We start from the raw sequence: 16,323 nt of genomic DNA on the forward strand, positions 1-16,323 counted from the left end.
TCACGTACGCAACAAGTAGATCGAAACGATTCTGCATCTACTACTATTACTCCACACATCGACCGACTCTTGCCTGCATCTAGAGTATTAAGTTCATAAGAACAGAGTAACACATTAAGAAAGATGACATGATGTAGAGGGATAAACTCATGCAATATGATATAAACCCCATCTTTTTATCCTTGATGGCAACAATACAATACGTGCCTTGCTGCCCCTGCTGTCACTGGGAAAGGACACTGCAAGATTGAACCCAAAGCTAAGCACTTCTCCCATTGCAAGAAAGATCAATCTAGTAGGCCAAACCAAACTGATAATTCGAAGAGACTTGCAAAGATAACCAATCACACATAAAAGAATTCAGAGGAGATTCAAATATTTCTCATAGATAAACTTGATCATAAACCCACAATTCATCGGATCTCGACAAACACACCGCAAAAATAGTTACATCGAATAGATCTCCAAGAAGATCAAAGAGAACTTTTATTGAGATTCAAAGAGAGAGAAGAAGACATCTAGCTAATAACTATGGACCCGAAGGTCTGTGGTAAACTACTCACAACTCATCGAAGAGGCCTTGGATATGATGCAGATGCCCTCCGTGGTCGATTCCCCCTCCGGTGGATCACCGGCGAAGGCTCCAAGATGGGCTCTCCCGGATACAGAAGGTTGTGGTGGTGGAATTAGGTTTTTGTGGTGCTCCTGGATGTTCTCGGGGTACGTGGATATATATAGGAGAAAAAAGTAGGTCGACTAAGCCATGAGGGGCCCACGACGGTGGGGGGTGTGCCCACCCCCTAGGGCACGCCCACCCCCCTAGGGCGCGCTGGGCACCCTCGTGGCCGCCTCGTTTGCTGCTTGACGTCCACTCCAAGTCTTCTTGTTTGCATTTGTTCCAAAAATATCGCTCTCGAAGGTCTCATCCCGTTTGGACTCCGTTTGATATTCCTTTTATTTGAAACACTGAAATAGGCAAAAAAACAGCAATTCGGGCTGGGCCTCTGGTTAGTAGGTTAGTCCCAAAAATGATATAAAAGTGTAAAGTAAAACCCATAAACATCCAAAACGGATAATATAATAGAATGGAACAATAAAAAATTATAGATACGTTGGAGACGTATCAATGACTCGGAATGCAAGATGATCATCCGTATGACATGGAAATATAGAAACTGCCACACTTATTCCATTGTCATACACACCATACATGGTTTAGTACAAGACCAAACTGAGTACAACTGCGGTGAAAGGAAGATTACATATCATCGGAGGCATCCCAAGCTCCTATACATTATTTGTCTACACCTCCGGAATCTAGTACAAACTACGTCATATTCCACAAGACGCGCAGGACTGTGGAAATACAACTACTACAAACTACTAGTGTCGTGATCCAGCTCAGTCATCTCCACCTTCGTAGTAGTCCTCATAGAGATCCCCCGCATAGTCTAGAAGTGGGACGTGTGGATCCGGGAACTCTCGATCACGTCAGGACTGTGGACCATACGGACTCGAATGAGGCCTCGGCCCCACGAAGGGTGGAAGATAGCGCCCATGCGGAGGCGTGATACCTCCAACATCTGCATAATCCATGCGAGCTGGAAGACGTGTGCGGACAGGGTACAAGTCATGCATATCAAGGTAACCGGTCTGCACGGCTGGTGCAAGCCCCGTCAGGGTAGCCAGTTGTCCTGGCGGGTGTTGTACAACTCCATGCGTAAGGCACGGTGAACTGTGTGAGACGACACCTGAAACACCAATAATTCAAAGACATTAGAATTTCTAACAGAAATTGGACAGCATAACGGCTGTAAATGCTCAAAAAAGATTTTGAGACACTTTGCAAGGATTGCATAGACACTCAACAACATAATATCTAGGTTTTGGGTCCAATTTAACATCATACCAAAGTAGTAGAACTGAACTGGGGCTTGTAACCATCAATCCTATAAGTTACTGCGGATTAGTAACATGTGAACCTGATAGAAGAGATCCTAGTCCTTAACCCCTGGTGGAAAGAATGGACTGACTCAGATCAGAATGCCATGAGGTAAACGAGTAAAAAGATCCTTACGTTCCATCCCACAATCAATTCCCCTACACATAACTAAAGCATTTCTAGACTCGACATCAACCAGTTTGGCTTGAAGAACCTACAGGCAGTCCGGCTCTGATGCCAACGCTGTCAGGACCCCTACTCAATGCCACACTGATCTAGCATGTAACACCTCATATCACTTTGCGGACTCACGCATGGTATCCCCACGGGTGTCGCCTTACCAGGCCCGGGACCGTTTGCACCTTTTGGCACACGTATATGATAGTGTCACTAGCATCCATATGACAAGGAGCCCGGGCTGACATGGCTAGTCGTGAAACCAAAGTGGCACTAACTTACAGGGACATGCATACATGACCCAGCAACGAACATGTCGGTCATCAGTGAATGAATCTGGGCTGTAGCAACTGGGCTAGCAGGACTCCGGTAAACCGGGCTGTAGAAGGCTAACAGGACTCCGGTAGACACCGCGTGACATTTCCCTAAATGGACAGACACATGAATGAAGAAGGACACATGTCAGCCAGCCTAAGTGTTCTAGAGTAGTAGCACCCTACCAAGGCTCAGTGGAAGCACTAGGAGACATTTCCCGGTAAGAGAGGCTACCAAGGATAAACAACTAGATAGTCAGATCCCACATATACCAAGCATTTCAATATCATACACACAATATGCTCGATATGTGCAAATACAACATGGCATCACAACATGACTCTACAACTCAAGTACTTTATTTAAAGCTCTAGAGAGCATACATAACATTCACACAAACACGGTCACACGACCCAGCATTCAACATGGGTGTTTCCATGTACTTTGACGCGACTATTCGAATAGATGATGTTAACCCTGCAGGGGTGTACTTCGTCATACACAGTTCCACCACTTATCGTCGTTTACACGACATGTACTCGGGAACCTTCAAGTGGAAGCCTAACATGGGTGTCGGCCACAACCTACCTAAAGACTTATGTCTCTAGTCTAGGTTTGTCGCCTATTCAAGTTCCATCTGCAGGGAGTCCGGCCGAGGTTTCCACATACGGCCCCGAACGATGTGTACAGGGTTCCGAGCCACCTAACGGGTGCCCGGCATACCCGGCCACGTACCTACCGCATCACAGCCCACCCCGAGGGTCAGCGCTGCCCACGGCCTCCAGTATGCTACAAACACCAGAAACTACTTACAACTCCTGGACAGAGGACTAGGGTGGTTAAGAAGCCGAGAGGGTCCCTTGGTTTTGGGCCCAATGCATGATAGTAGTTGATACTTAAATCACACATATAGATCTCAGTGCTTAAGGATGGTTCGAATGAAACAACCCACCATGTACTCCTACATGGCCTCTCATCGATACCTTTACCAAATCGTGTTCAACACATCACTCTCCTTACCGACATGATCATTTCACTCTAGCCCATCACCCAGATGAACCAGACCTGACACAACTCTAAGCATAGCAGGAATAGCAAGGTAGGAAACACAATCATGGCTCAATCAAGTCCTACACATGCTAGTGGATTTCATCTAGTTTCTGTGGCAATGACAGGTCATGCAGAGGAAATGGGTTCAACTACCGTAGCACACAGCAGTTTGAATCACGTTGTCTTAAATGCAGTAAAAGAGAGTAGGAGCGAGAACATGGGATTGTATCAATATGATCAAATGGTTGGTTGCTTGCCTTGGGGGTCCGTAGTCTGATACTGGTCTTCATTCGGATACTCGCGTTACTCTTCCGGGGAAGAACCTACCATAGAGAGCACCGATATACAATAAATACCAAAAAATGTGCGATAATATGATGCATGCATGAGACATGGAAAAATGAGTGTATTGGGATAATGCAACTATGACCAGATGAGTTTGAGCCATTTTGAACCAAAGATCCAAATTCCAAACTCATATGTGATCTTAAATAGTGCTTTATCATATTTTGCACTAAACAGCAAGTTAACTTGTTCAAACATGCATGACACTAGTACAGATGGATAGATTGGATTTTTCTAATCATTTTTCATGTATAATACTTTGCATTTGGAGTTACAGATTAATTTCTATGAATTTTTGAAGTTAGCACTATTTTCTGAAATTTCCTGAATAAGAATAAATCTAGAAAAGTGAGTTACTGCATCAGCATTGCATCAGCAGGTCAACAGGGGCGTCCAGGTCAAACCTGACCAGTGGGACCCCTGGTCAGTGTCTCTGTTAATTAACGAAGTTAATTATGATTAGTTTAGTACTAACCTAGGTTTGACCAAATGGCAGGGCCCACATGTCAGTGACCCAGGGGAGTCAAACCCCTGGTCAAACCATACTGACTCGCCGGTGTTTAGCCACCGGCAACGTCCATACGCGGCGGAGGCTGCGGGCCCTCCAGTGACCAAATGGATGGCAGAGGCCATCTACATGAAGCTGGGAGTGAGCCGCGTCGAGTGGTGGTGGTGGTTGAGCTCCAGGTCGCCAGAAACGACGCCGGCGACGAGCTGTGCGGTTGCCGGAGTTCGGGCAAGGATGACCTCGTCACTGTGGTGATCTTGGAGGCTCAAGGCTAGCTCGTATGTGGTCTACGTGGTGCTGTGAACTTGTTGGACAAGGTGGTGTGGCTGTTGGGTGGCCGGAGCTATGTCGGCGACGAGCTCGGGCGGCGGCGCATGTGGTGGAGCTCATTGCAGTCGAAGAAGTGGATGGCAGCGAGAATGGGAAGGATGGAAAAGGGCAGAAGCTCAGGGCGGTCACGATGAGCTAGGCGGCGCGGTCGGGGACGAGCTGCAGCAACGGTGACGGCGAAGGGGATCTCCAGCGACGGCAGAGTCGGGCGAGGATGGTGCAGTGGCTTCAGGGCGAACGAGCGCTCCGGGCTTGGTCTTGTCGATGGAGAGGACAACGGCGGAGCCGCTGGACACGGCGAGGCAGCGCAGAAATGGCGGTGGCCACGTCTACAACAGCGAGGCGGTTGCGGCTGCATCAGCCATAGCGGAGGGGAGCGAGGCGTTGGGGGCGAATGGGTGTGTCCAGGCGGTTGAGGGGGCGACGTGGAGGTCGACGAGTGCGTCCAGGGGCCAAGCGGCAAGCAGCTAGCGCCGTGGTGAGCTCACGCTCATTGGCGTCACCTCCCTGCCTACCTGGCAGGGAGGAAGCACAATGCTAGGCCGCCAGGTGGGCTGGGTGATGGAATCAGCCAGGTAAGGTCCTTTTCCTTTTATTTTATGTTTTCTTTTATTTCTGCAAGTTTGTGGCATTTCTAAAAATAGCTAAACACTTTCGAAAATCACCAAACTGCACATGCCCACTATTTAGAATATAACCAACATGGAACATTTTTGTTTGGGATTATTTGGACATTTAAATTATTATATAGTATTTAAATGCCCAAATTCAAATATCATATGATTTAATCCAGTGACCTTGGGATGTCCTAGAAATTTGTGCACCATTTTTGTTAGAGGTTTAAATACGAAGGCAAAGATGATGAACATTTTAGAAGGGCATTTCAGGTTCATTGAAAATGATTTTAGTAAACCCTAGTTGGTTTCAGGGGGTGCTGGGGGTTCTGCCATCCCCATTTTCAAGTTTAGGATCAAAGTAGACATGATGCAAGCACTCTAATGCATAAAGTAGCTAGGGTGTAACAACTCACCCCCACTTAGAAAAATCTTGTCCCAAGATTTAGGATCCTCCAGGAAGAAAGTAGGGTAGTCAAATCGAAGACGATCCTCCCTTTCCCAAGTGGCTTCTTTCTCGGAATGGTGTGACCATTGAACCTTGAGAAACTTGACGTTATGGCGTCGAGTGGTACGCTCGGCTTGATCAAGGATACAAACGGGATACTCTCGATATGTGAGGTTATCTTGGAGATCAAGCATTTCATGGTCCACTCCATGGATAGGATCCGAGAAGCAACGCCTGAGTTGAGAAACGTGGAAGACATCGTGGACTCTGGAGAGGTGCGGAGGTAGTTCCAATTGGTAGGCAACTTCTCCTCATTTAGCAAGAATGCGAAAGGGTCCAATGTAGCGAGGAGCCAATTTGCCTTTGATACCGAAGCGTTGGGTTCCCTTCAGAGGTGTAACCCGAAGGTAAGCCTTCTCATCAACTTCAAAAGTCATAGCCTTATGTTTACGATCATATTGGCTCTTTTGACGAGATTGGGCTGTTTTCAACTTTTCACGAACAATGCGAACTAGCTCTTCTGCTTCCTGCATTATATCGAGGCCAAAGAATTGTCTTTCCCCGGTTTCTGACCAGTTAAGAGGCGTTCGACACCTTTGTCCATAGAGAACTTCAAAAGGAGCTTTGCCCAAGCTAGATTGATAGCTATTGTTATAAGCAAATTCGGCAAATGGAAGGCATTTCTCCCAATCCATCCTGAATGAGATAACAGAGGCTCGAAGCATGTCTTCTAGAATCTGGTTGACGTGTTCTACTTGACCACTTGATTGAGGGTGAAAGGCGGTGCTAAAGGAAAGATGAGTTCCTATAGCATTTTGGAAACTTTCCCAAAATCGAGAGGTGAAGAGACTTCCACGATCCGAGTTGATTTCCAATGGAACACCATGGAGAGACACTATTCAGGAGATATACAAGTCTTCTAGATGACTAGCCATTATACTCTCAAGAACAGGCAAGAAATGGGCTACTTTGGAATGACGATCGATAACAACGAAGATAGCATTATTCCCTCTCTTGGTTTTGGGAAAACCGGTGATGAAATGCATACCAATTTTATCCCATTTCCATTCAGGAATAGCTAAAGGTTGAAGGGTGCAAGCAGGCCGTTGATGCTCTGCTTTAACACGACGATAGATGTCGCAGTTAGCAATATATTGAGCGATTTCTCTCTTCATCCTAGTCCACCAGAACCTCTGGCGTAGGTCCTGATACATCTTGGTACTACCGGGATGAATGGTGAGAGGGGATTCATGAGATTCCTTAAGGATCAATCACCTCAGGTTTTCGTACTTTGGGAACCACTAGGCGGTTTGCGAAGTATATGACTCCTTGATCATCAATGGAGAAGCAATCTGTGACTCCTTTCTTAATGTTTCTCTTGATATGGGAGATTCCCGGATCTACCTTCTAAGCTTTGATGATTTGATCCATAAGGGTAGGTTTCCCCACCAAGGTAGAAAGGAATCCTTGAGAAACATTGTGAAGGTTAAGCTTCTGAAAGTCCTCATGGAGAAGTGGTTGACTTTGTTGTAACATTGGGTTGTTACAATAACATTTACGACTTAGTGCATCAGCCATGACGTTGGCTTTTCCTGGGGTATAAGTTATTCCTAATTCGAAATCTTTGATCAACTCGACCCACGTCTTTGCTTGAGATTCAAATCCGGTTGGGTGAATATATACTTCAGACTTTGGTGATCGGTGAAGATTTCGCAACGATTACCGAGAAGGTAATGTCGCCAGGTTTTAAGTGCATGGACTATAGCTGCAAGCTCTAGATCATGTGTAGGATAGTTTTCCTCATGTCCACTGTTTAGAATATAACCAACATGGAACATTTTAGTTTGGGATTATTTGGACATTTAAAATATTTTATAGTATTTAAATGCCCAAATTCAAATATCATATGATTTAATCCAGTGACCTTGGGATGTCCTAGAAATTTGTGCACCATTTTTGTCGAGGTTTAAGACCAAGGCAAAGATGATGAACATTTTAGAAGGGCATTTCAGGTTCATTGAAAGTGATTTTAGTAAACCCTAGTTGGTTTCAGGGGGTGCTGGGGGTTCTGTCATCCACATTTCCAAGTTTAGGATCAAAGTAGACATGATGTAAGCACTCTAATGCATAAACTAGCTAGGGTGTGACAAGAAGCCCTCATCGCTGCCACTGGAGTACCAACGCGTCCTCGCCCCTTACCATGGCGAGCAAAGGAAGAGTACGAAGGAAGAAGGAGAAAGAGGTGCGTATGGAAAGGCACCATTCTTGCCCCCTTTTTATAGAAGGGCAGGCCAGGGGCTGGCCTCTCATCCCAAGGACGGCCGCCCCGCTCATCCAATACGGCCTCCCCCTCCCATCCAGAGACACGGGGAATTAGGGCCGACCTGCTGCTCCAACCAGCGACGCCTGATTTCCCACCGTGGCACTAACGCCCGTGCTCTATGCATCCACCACCTACCCTTCCTAAGGCATGGAGGACACGTGGCAGATGAACCCGAAGCACGAAAGCAAGTGGGCTGGCAGTTTCTACCCCCGTGATTGTGGATGCGAGCGTCTTGCAGGCCACGATCTGAGCTTTTCCCGTAACGTGCGCACGATGCATGGGGAAATCGGAAACTGGCTCGAACTCAAGACTATTGAAGAAGCAAAGAAGATCTGAAGAGACGAGCCTCTTCAGCAACTCTGCATGTGCACTTATTAGAACCTACCCCGGTGACGCTCGGCAGTGCACTCGGGGCAGGCCCGGGGGCTTCTGTCAGTGCAACAAATCCTGGGTCTGTTGCGCTGACTGTGTACATGCATGGGATCAAGAATGAAGCACCAACCCAAGACAGAGTACAAGAAACCAAGAGATTCGAAGGATCAACAAGCATATCAGAGGGACCAAGACCAAGCCAGCGAAGCAAGGTATAGTCAAGAGAAAGGCCTCCTTTGCCGGGTAAGCGAGCCCGTCAAGGGGCGAGGCCACCCTTAGAAAAAGATGACCAAGGCGTCCTGGCAGGGCCTGCCGGGACTTGCGGAGGCTAATTCACCTCACCAACCACTCCACCACGACTCACGTTGTCGATCAGTGCGGTGTCAAGCCACAGAGTGATTAAGTGGCAGCCATTCGCCACATGGCAGCCTCTCCCTATAGGAAAATCCCACAGATGACACCCGTCCTGTGATATGTCGAACAAGCAGGCGTGGAGCTGGCAAGATAGCTTGGCAAGCCTTGCTGAGCAACCAACGATGTGATGTTGAGCGGTGCATTAAATGCGTACTATCAGCCCACTGAGTTAGGTATGATAGCACTGTTTGCTATCATATCAATGCATAATGACTACTTTGCCATTGTGGTGACCCCTTGATCTATAAAAGGAGGCCCTTGGTCAACCGAAAACAAGGTTAGAAAGGTGGGTAACTCACACCCCCATATGCGCGTAGTTGTTGCTGCCCTAAGGAAATCCTTGTCGGGTAAGTGTACTATGCTCCACCACCAGATTCCCACCATCAATACACCAAAAGCAGTAGTAGGGTTTTACGCCTCGCGGCGCCCCGAACCTGGGTAAAAATGCGTGTGTGATCTATGTCGTGCTTTACACTCGTCTGCTCTTTGTGCAAAACGACTCCCCCCTGCCGAACCAGCAAGGGGCCTCATGGTCCCATAGGTGGTCATGGTTTTCCGCGATAGTAGCCATGTCTCACATGTAGAAAGTGGTAGTTCAGAGAGAAACGAGTTCACCTTAGTTTCGATAACCCTTGCTCGAGCTCTTGTCATTGGTCCATGTGGTGTCATAGGAGACGAAGGGAGGTCCATGCGGATGACTGTAGAATGTTGTGCATCAAATAAGAGTTGCTCCTCAACCTACTACACCTACTGAAAATATTTATTATGAGATTCCTTCAGGCATGATAGAGAAATTTCTAGCTAATCCTTATGCAAGAGATGGAACGGCGCATCCTGATATGCACCTGATATATGTGGATGAAATTTGTGGATTGTTTAACTTGCAGGTTTATCCGAAGATAGAGTCAATAAAAAGGTTTTTCCTTTATCTTTGGGGGGAAAAGCATTGACATGGTATAGGCTATGTGATGATATTGGAACATGGGACCGGAACCGATTTAAATTGGAATTTCACGAGAAGTTCTATCCTATGCATCTGGTTCATCGTGATCGGAATTATATATATAATTTTGGCCTCGTGAAGGAGAAAGTATCACTCAAGCTTGGGGGAGGCTTACATCAATGATGTACTCATGCCCCAATCATGAGCTCTCAAGGGAAATTATTATACATAATTTTTATGGCTCGGCTTTCTCGTAATGATCAATCCGTGCTCGATACTTCTTGTACATGTTCTTTTATGAAGAAGACTATTGAATTCAGATGGGATCCTTTGGGAAGAATTAAACATAACTCTAAAGATTGGGAACTCGATAAAGGTAAAGAGTCAGGTATAAAGCTCGAGTTTGATTTTGTTAAATCTTTTACGGATACCGATGCCTTTCATAAATTTAGCACTATGTATGGATTTGACTCTGAGATAGTAGCTTATTTTTGTGAATCATTTGCTACTCATGTTGATCTCCCCAAGGAGAAGTGTTTTAAGTATCATCCCCCTATTGAAGTAAAGGTAGAACAAACCACTAAAGCTAAAGAAGAAATTATTACTTGTAGTGTTAATCCAGTTATTCCTACTTCTTACATTGAGAAACCCCCTTTTCCTGTAAGGATAAAAGAACATGCTAAGGTTTCAACTATGCGCAACAAAAATTGTATAAGAACACCTACACTCTCTAAAGAAATTAAAGTTGAACCTAATGTTGCTATGGTTAAAGATCTATCGATCAGTAACATTGATGGGCATGTTAAGAGAAGCTTTGGGAAGCCCTTTTTCACTGAAGTGGTTTTTATTGCATGTTGGAATATTTGGATCATCAGAAATGCTAAAGTTTTCAGGCATGAGAGAGCTAGGTTTAATAAGTGGAGATGTGCTTTCATTCATGACATCAGTCTTATGCAATATAGAATGAAAGCTGCCTACAAGGATGATCTCCTGAGATGGGTTTCTTTTCTGCCTCCTTGAGGCCTCTTCTGTAACCTTTTGTTTCTTACTTCTTTAGGTTAGTTCGATTAACCCTTGTAATCCTTCACTTTTAATTGTTACCTGTCTTTAATAAAGCCTTTGATATGCTGTGGAGGTTTTGCCCTACAGCTCCCAGTCAAAAAAAAACATTGATGGGCATGTTATTTATTTATGTGGTGAAGCTGCTAGGATTGCTAAACCTGATGATAAAGATAAAAATAGACCTGTTGTTGGCATGCCTGTTGTCTTGTCAAAATAGGAGATCATTGTTATCATGTCTTATGTGATCTGGGTGTGAGTGTTAGTGCTATTCCATTTACTCTATATCAATAAATTATGAATGATATTGAACCTGCTGAGATAGAAGACATTGATGTTACTATTAAGCTTAGTAATAGAGATACTATAACACCACTTGGGATTGTTAGAGATGTTGAAGTCTTGTGTGGGAAAATAAAATACCCTACTGATTTTCTAGTTCTTGGTTCCCCACAAGATGATTTTTGTCCCATTATACTTGGTAGAGCTCTCCTGAATACGGTTAATGCTAAGATTGATCGCACTAAGGAAACTGTCGGTGTTAATTTTGGTGATGTGTCTCATGAGTTTAATTTCTCCAAATTCCATAGACAACCTCATGATAAAGATTTTCCTAGTAAAGATTAAATTATTGGTCTTGCTTCCATTGTTGTGCCTCCTACTAGTCAATTACAACAATATTTGCTAGACCATGAAAATGACATGCATATGAGCAAAAGAAACAAAATAGATGAGATATTCTTCAAACAAATGCCTATTTTGAATCACAATTTGTCTATTGAGACTCTTGGAGATCCTCTTCCACCCAAGAGGGACCCCATGTTTGAGCTTAAGCAATTGCCTGGTACATTGAAATATGCTTAACTTGATGAAAAGAAGGTATATCCTGTTATTATTACTGCTAACCTTTCAGAGCATGAAGAAAAGAGATTATTGAAAATTCTGAGAAAGCACCATGCCGCTATTAGATATGCGGTTGATGATCTTAAGGGCATTAGTCCAACTCTATGTCAACACAAGATTAATATGGAGCTTGATGCTAAGCCAGTTGTTGATCACCAGCGACGATTAAATCCTAAGATGAAGTGGTAAGAAATGAAATGCTAAAGCTTCTGGGGGCAGGTATAATCTATCCTATAGCTGATAGTATATGGGTAAGTCATGTTCATTGTGGTCCTAAGAAGGGAGGTATTACCGTTGTCCCTAATGATAAAAATGAACTTATCCCACAAAGAATTATAACAGGTTATAGGATGGTAATTGATTTTAGAAAACTAAACAAAGCTACTAGGAAGGATCATTACCCTCTACCATTTATTGATCAAATGTTAGAAAGGTTATCAAGAACATACACACTTATGTTTTCTAGATGGATACTGTTTTTCCCAAATACCTGTATCACAAGAGGATCAAGAAAAAACTACTTTTACATGCCCTTTTGGCACTTTTGCTTATAGACGTATGCCTTTGGGTTTATGCAATGCACCTGCTACCTTTCAAAGATGTATGACTTCTATATTCTCTGGCTTTTGTGAAAAGATTGTTGAGGTTTTCATGGACGATTCTTCCATTCACGGAACCTCTTTTGATGATTGCTTGAGCAACCTTGATCGAGTTTTGCAGAGATGTGAAGAAACTAAACTTGTCTTTAATTGGGAGAAGTGCCACTTTTATGGTGAATGAAGGTATTGTCTTATGTCATAAAATCTCCGAAAGAGGTACTGAAGTAGACAAACCTAAAGTTGATGCAATTGAGAAAATGCCATGTCCCAAAGATATTAAAGGTATAAGAAGTTTCCTTGGTCATGTTGGTTTCTATAGAAGGTTTATTAAAGACTTCTCTAAAATTTCTGGACTCTTACTGATCTCTTGCAAAAAGATGTTCCATTTGTTTTTGATGATGATTGTGTAGAAGCCATTGAAACACTTAAGAATGCCTTAACATCTGCACCCATTGTTCAACCACCTGATTGGAACTTGCCTTCTGAAATTATGTGTGATGCTAGTGATTATGTTGTTGGTGTTGTTGTAGGACAAAGAGTTGATAAGAAAATAATTGTTATTATTATGCTAGTAAAACCTTAGAGTCTTAGACAGTGCTCAAAGAAATTATGATACCACCAAGAAATAATTCTTAGTAGTTGTGTTTGCATGTGATAAGTTCAGATCTTACATTGTTGATTCTAAAGTAATTGTGCACACTGATCATGCTGCTATTAAATACCTTATGGAAAAGAAAGATACTAAACCTAGACCCATTAGGTTGGTTCTTTTGTTACAGGAATTTGACTTGCATATTACTGATAGGAAGGGAGCTGAGAATCCAGTAGCTGACAACCTGTCTAGGTTAGAAAATATTCTTCATGACCCACTACCTAAAATTTATACCACCTAATTTCGCATACCAACAAAAGAAAAGTTTTTCTTTGATTTAAGACATTACTTTGAGGATGACCCAAATCTTTATAAAGGAGTAGATGGTATTGTTAGACGTTGTATACGTAAGCATGTACAGGGACAAATCCTACGGGAGTGTCACTCCGATGCTTACGGAGGACACCATGCGGGTGATAAAATTGCAAACAAGGTATTACAATCTGGTTTCTATTGGCCTACTATTTTTTCAAAGTGCACGTAAATTTGTTCTATCTTGCGATGAATGTCAAAGAATTGGTAATATTGGTAGATATCAGAAAACGCCTATGAACTATTCACTTGTTATTGAACCATTTGATGTTTAGGGATTTGATTATATGGGACCTTTTCCTTCCTCTAATGGGTATAATCATATTTTAGTTGTTATTGATTATGTTACTAAGTGGGTAGAAGTTATTCCAACTAGTAGTGTTGATCACAATACTTCTATTAAAATGCTTAAAGAAGTTATTTTCCCTAGGTTTGGACTCCTAGATATTTCATGATAGACGGTGGTTCACACTTCATTCGTGGTGCTTTTCGTAAATTTCTTGCTAAATATGATGTATGATGTCAACAATAGAATTGCATCCCTTTATCTTCCTTAGTCTAGTGGTCAAGTAGAATTAAGTAATAGGGAAATAAAGCTTATCTTACAATAGACTATCAACAGATCTATGAAGAATTGGTCTAAGAAAGTTGACGATGCAGTGTGGGCTTATAGAACTACTTATAAAAATCCTATGGGTATGTCTCCATATAAAATGGTTTATGGAAAAGCATGTCATTTACCTCTTGAATTAGAACATAAAGCTTATTGGGAAATTAAAAAGCTCAACTATGATTTTAAACTTGCTGTTGAAAAGAGGTTATTTGATATTAGCTCACTTGATGAATGGAGAACCCAAGCCTATGAAAATGCTAAAATGTTTAAAGAAAAGGTCAAAAGATGGCATGATAAAAGAATACAAAAGTGGAAATTTAATGTGGGTGACCAAGTCTTGCTATACAATTCTCGTTTAAGATTTTTTGCAGGAAAACTTCTCTTCAAATGGGAAGGGCCTTACATTATCGAAGAAGTTTGTCGGTCTGGTGCTATCAAGATCAACAATGCCAAAGGTGGTGAATGGGCAAACAATCAAGCATTATATCTCAGGTACGCCTATAAATATCGAGACTAATATTATTCGTTACATAACACCAGAGGATTACATAAAGGAAACTTTTCAGAACGCTCTAGGACCCTGAAAAGGAATAAGTATGTGATACGGTAAGTAAACCGACTCCAAAAGTTCCATAAACGCAATTTTACTCTGTTTTGGAATATTTAATTTTGTTTGGAAAATAATAAGTAGTCTAGAAAGCGCAGGAGCAGGGGACAAGCCTGGGGGCATGCCCTACTGATGGAGTCCTGGATTAAGGGGTCCTCGGACAGCCGTACTATATGCATATGCCAGACTGTTGGACTATGAAGATACAAGATAGAAGACTTCGTCCCGTGTCCGGATGGGACTCTCCTTTGCGTGGAAGGCAAGGTTGGCGATTCGGATATGAGGATTCCTTTCTCTGTAACTGACTCGGTGTAACCCTAGCTCCCTCCAGTGTCTATATAAACCAGAGGGTTTAGTCCGTAGGACAAGAACAATCATAATCATAGGTTAGCTTCTAGGGTTTAGCGTCTACGATCTAAAGGTAGATCAACTCTTGTAATACTCATATTATCAAGATCAATCAAGCAGGAAGTTGGGTATTACCTCCATCGAGAGGGCCCGAACCTGGGTAAACATTGTGTCCCCCGCCTCCTATTACCATTAGCCTTAGACGCACAGTTCGGGACCCCTACCCGAGATCCGCCGGTTTTGACACCGACATTAGTGCTTTCATGAGAGTTCCACTGTGACGTCGAAGATAGGGTTGATGGCTCGCCTTGTTATCAAGGACAGCATCACCTCCGGGGGAGCTCTGGCCTTAGGCTAAACCCTCTGGCTGGGCGGCTTCGTCTCGATCGCCCGTTCAGCCGGCGGGCCCACGATGACTTCTCGGGTCATCGAAAATCATCTCCACGTCAGCTCGGAATACGTCGAGTAGATGGATCCAACGGAGTTATCGTCTCTAAACAGGCTCCTAGATCGCATCGCCGCTTTGGGAGTCGCTTCGGACTACGATCTGATTGGGCTTAAACCCGATCAGAGAGAGATTGAATCTCCGCCAATCACCCATCAGATAGCGGTGGTGGAGGAGCAATGCACCAACTCTTCCCCTATATTGAGGACGAAATATGTCTGGATTTTCGAGCTCACCGAGCCGGATACCTGCCTGCGGGAAGACGTGCCCTGAACTCCAAACTTAGAATCGGACCGTGGGCCAGAAAAATTGGTTGACATCCTAGAACCCGAACTATAAAGCTTGGAAACTCCTCAAGCTCTAGGTCACAGATCAGATCAGGGTTCGGACTTAAATCCACCCACCCACCCAGACTCAAGCGATCTTTCCCGCATCAGACAACAGTCCCAAGAGACGGTACATCACTTTTGGGCCAGATTCCTCCTTGTCAAGGACAAGGTCAAAGACTGTTGCGATGAAGACGCAATCTCATTATTCTGCAAAAATTGCACGGACAAGGGACTCCTTAATGCCATAAATCACCATCACGTATGACGCTTCGATGACTTGGTGATTATAGTACAGAAGTACTGCATGATGGAAAGAGCCTAGAAAACTCAGGCAACCTTTTGGGATCTACCGGCTCTTGCTAAACCCCTCGTCCAAACAAAAAGGGTGTACCCTCATAGGTCGCCCGATCGAATCACGAAGATATCAAAGCACACTACAAGGCGCGCAAACGTTTTGGAGGGGTGGCTCGATAGGCCATGCAAAATACACACCACACCGGATACCGTACCAACACACAGCCTTAGAGCATGTTGGATACTTCGGCAGGTGGCCAAGAGCGGCGAGGATCTCCTCATAAAAAGCACCGCAGAGCAACATCCCACAGAACACAACACTACAGTATTGACAGTCTTCGAGACTTTCGCCTCAGGTAACAGGCGCAAGAGAGCACTCCG

The sequence above is a fragment of the Triticum dicoccoides genome, chromosome 3B (assembly GCF_002162155.2).
Source record: "Triticum dicoccoides isolate Atlit2015 ecotype Zavitan chromosome 3B, WEW_v2.0, whole genome shotgun sequence".
Classification (NCBI taxonomy): Eukaryota; Viridiplantae; Streptophyta; class Magnoliopsida; order Poales; family Poaceae; genus Triticum; species Triticum dicoccoides.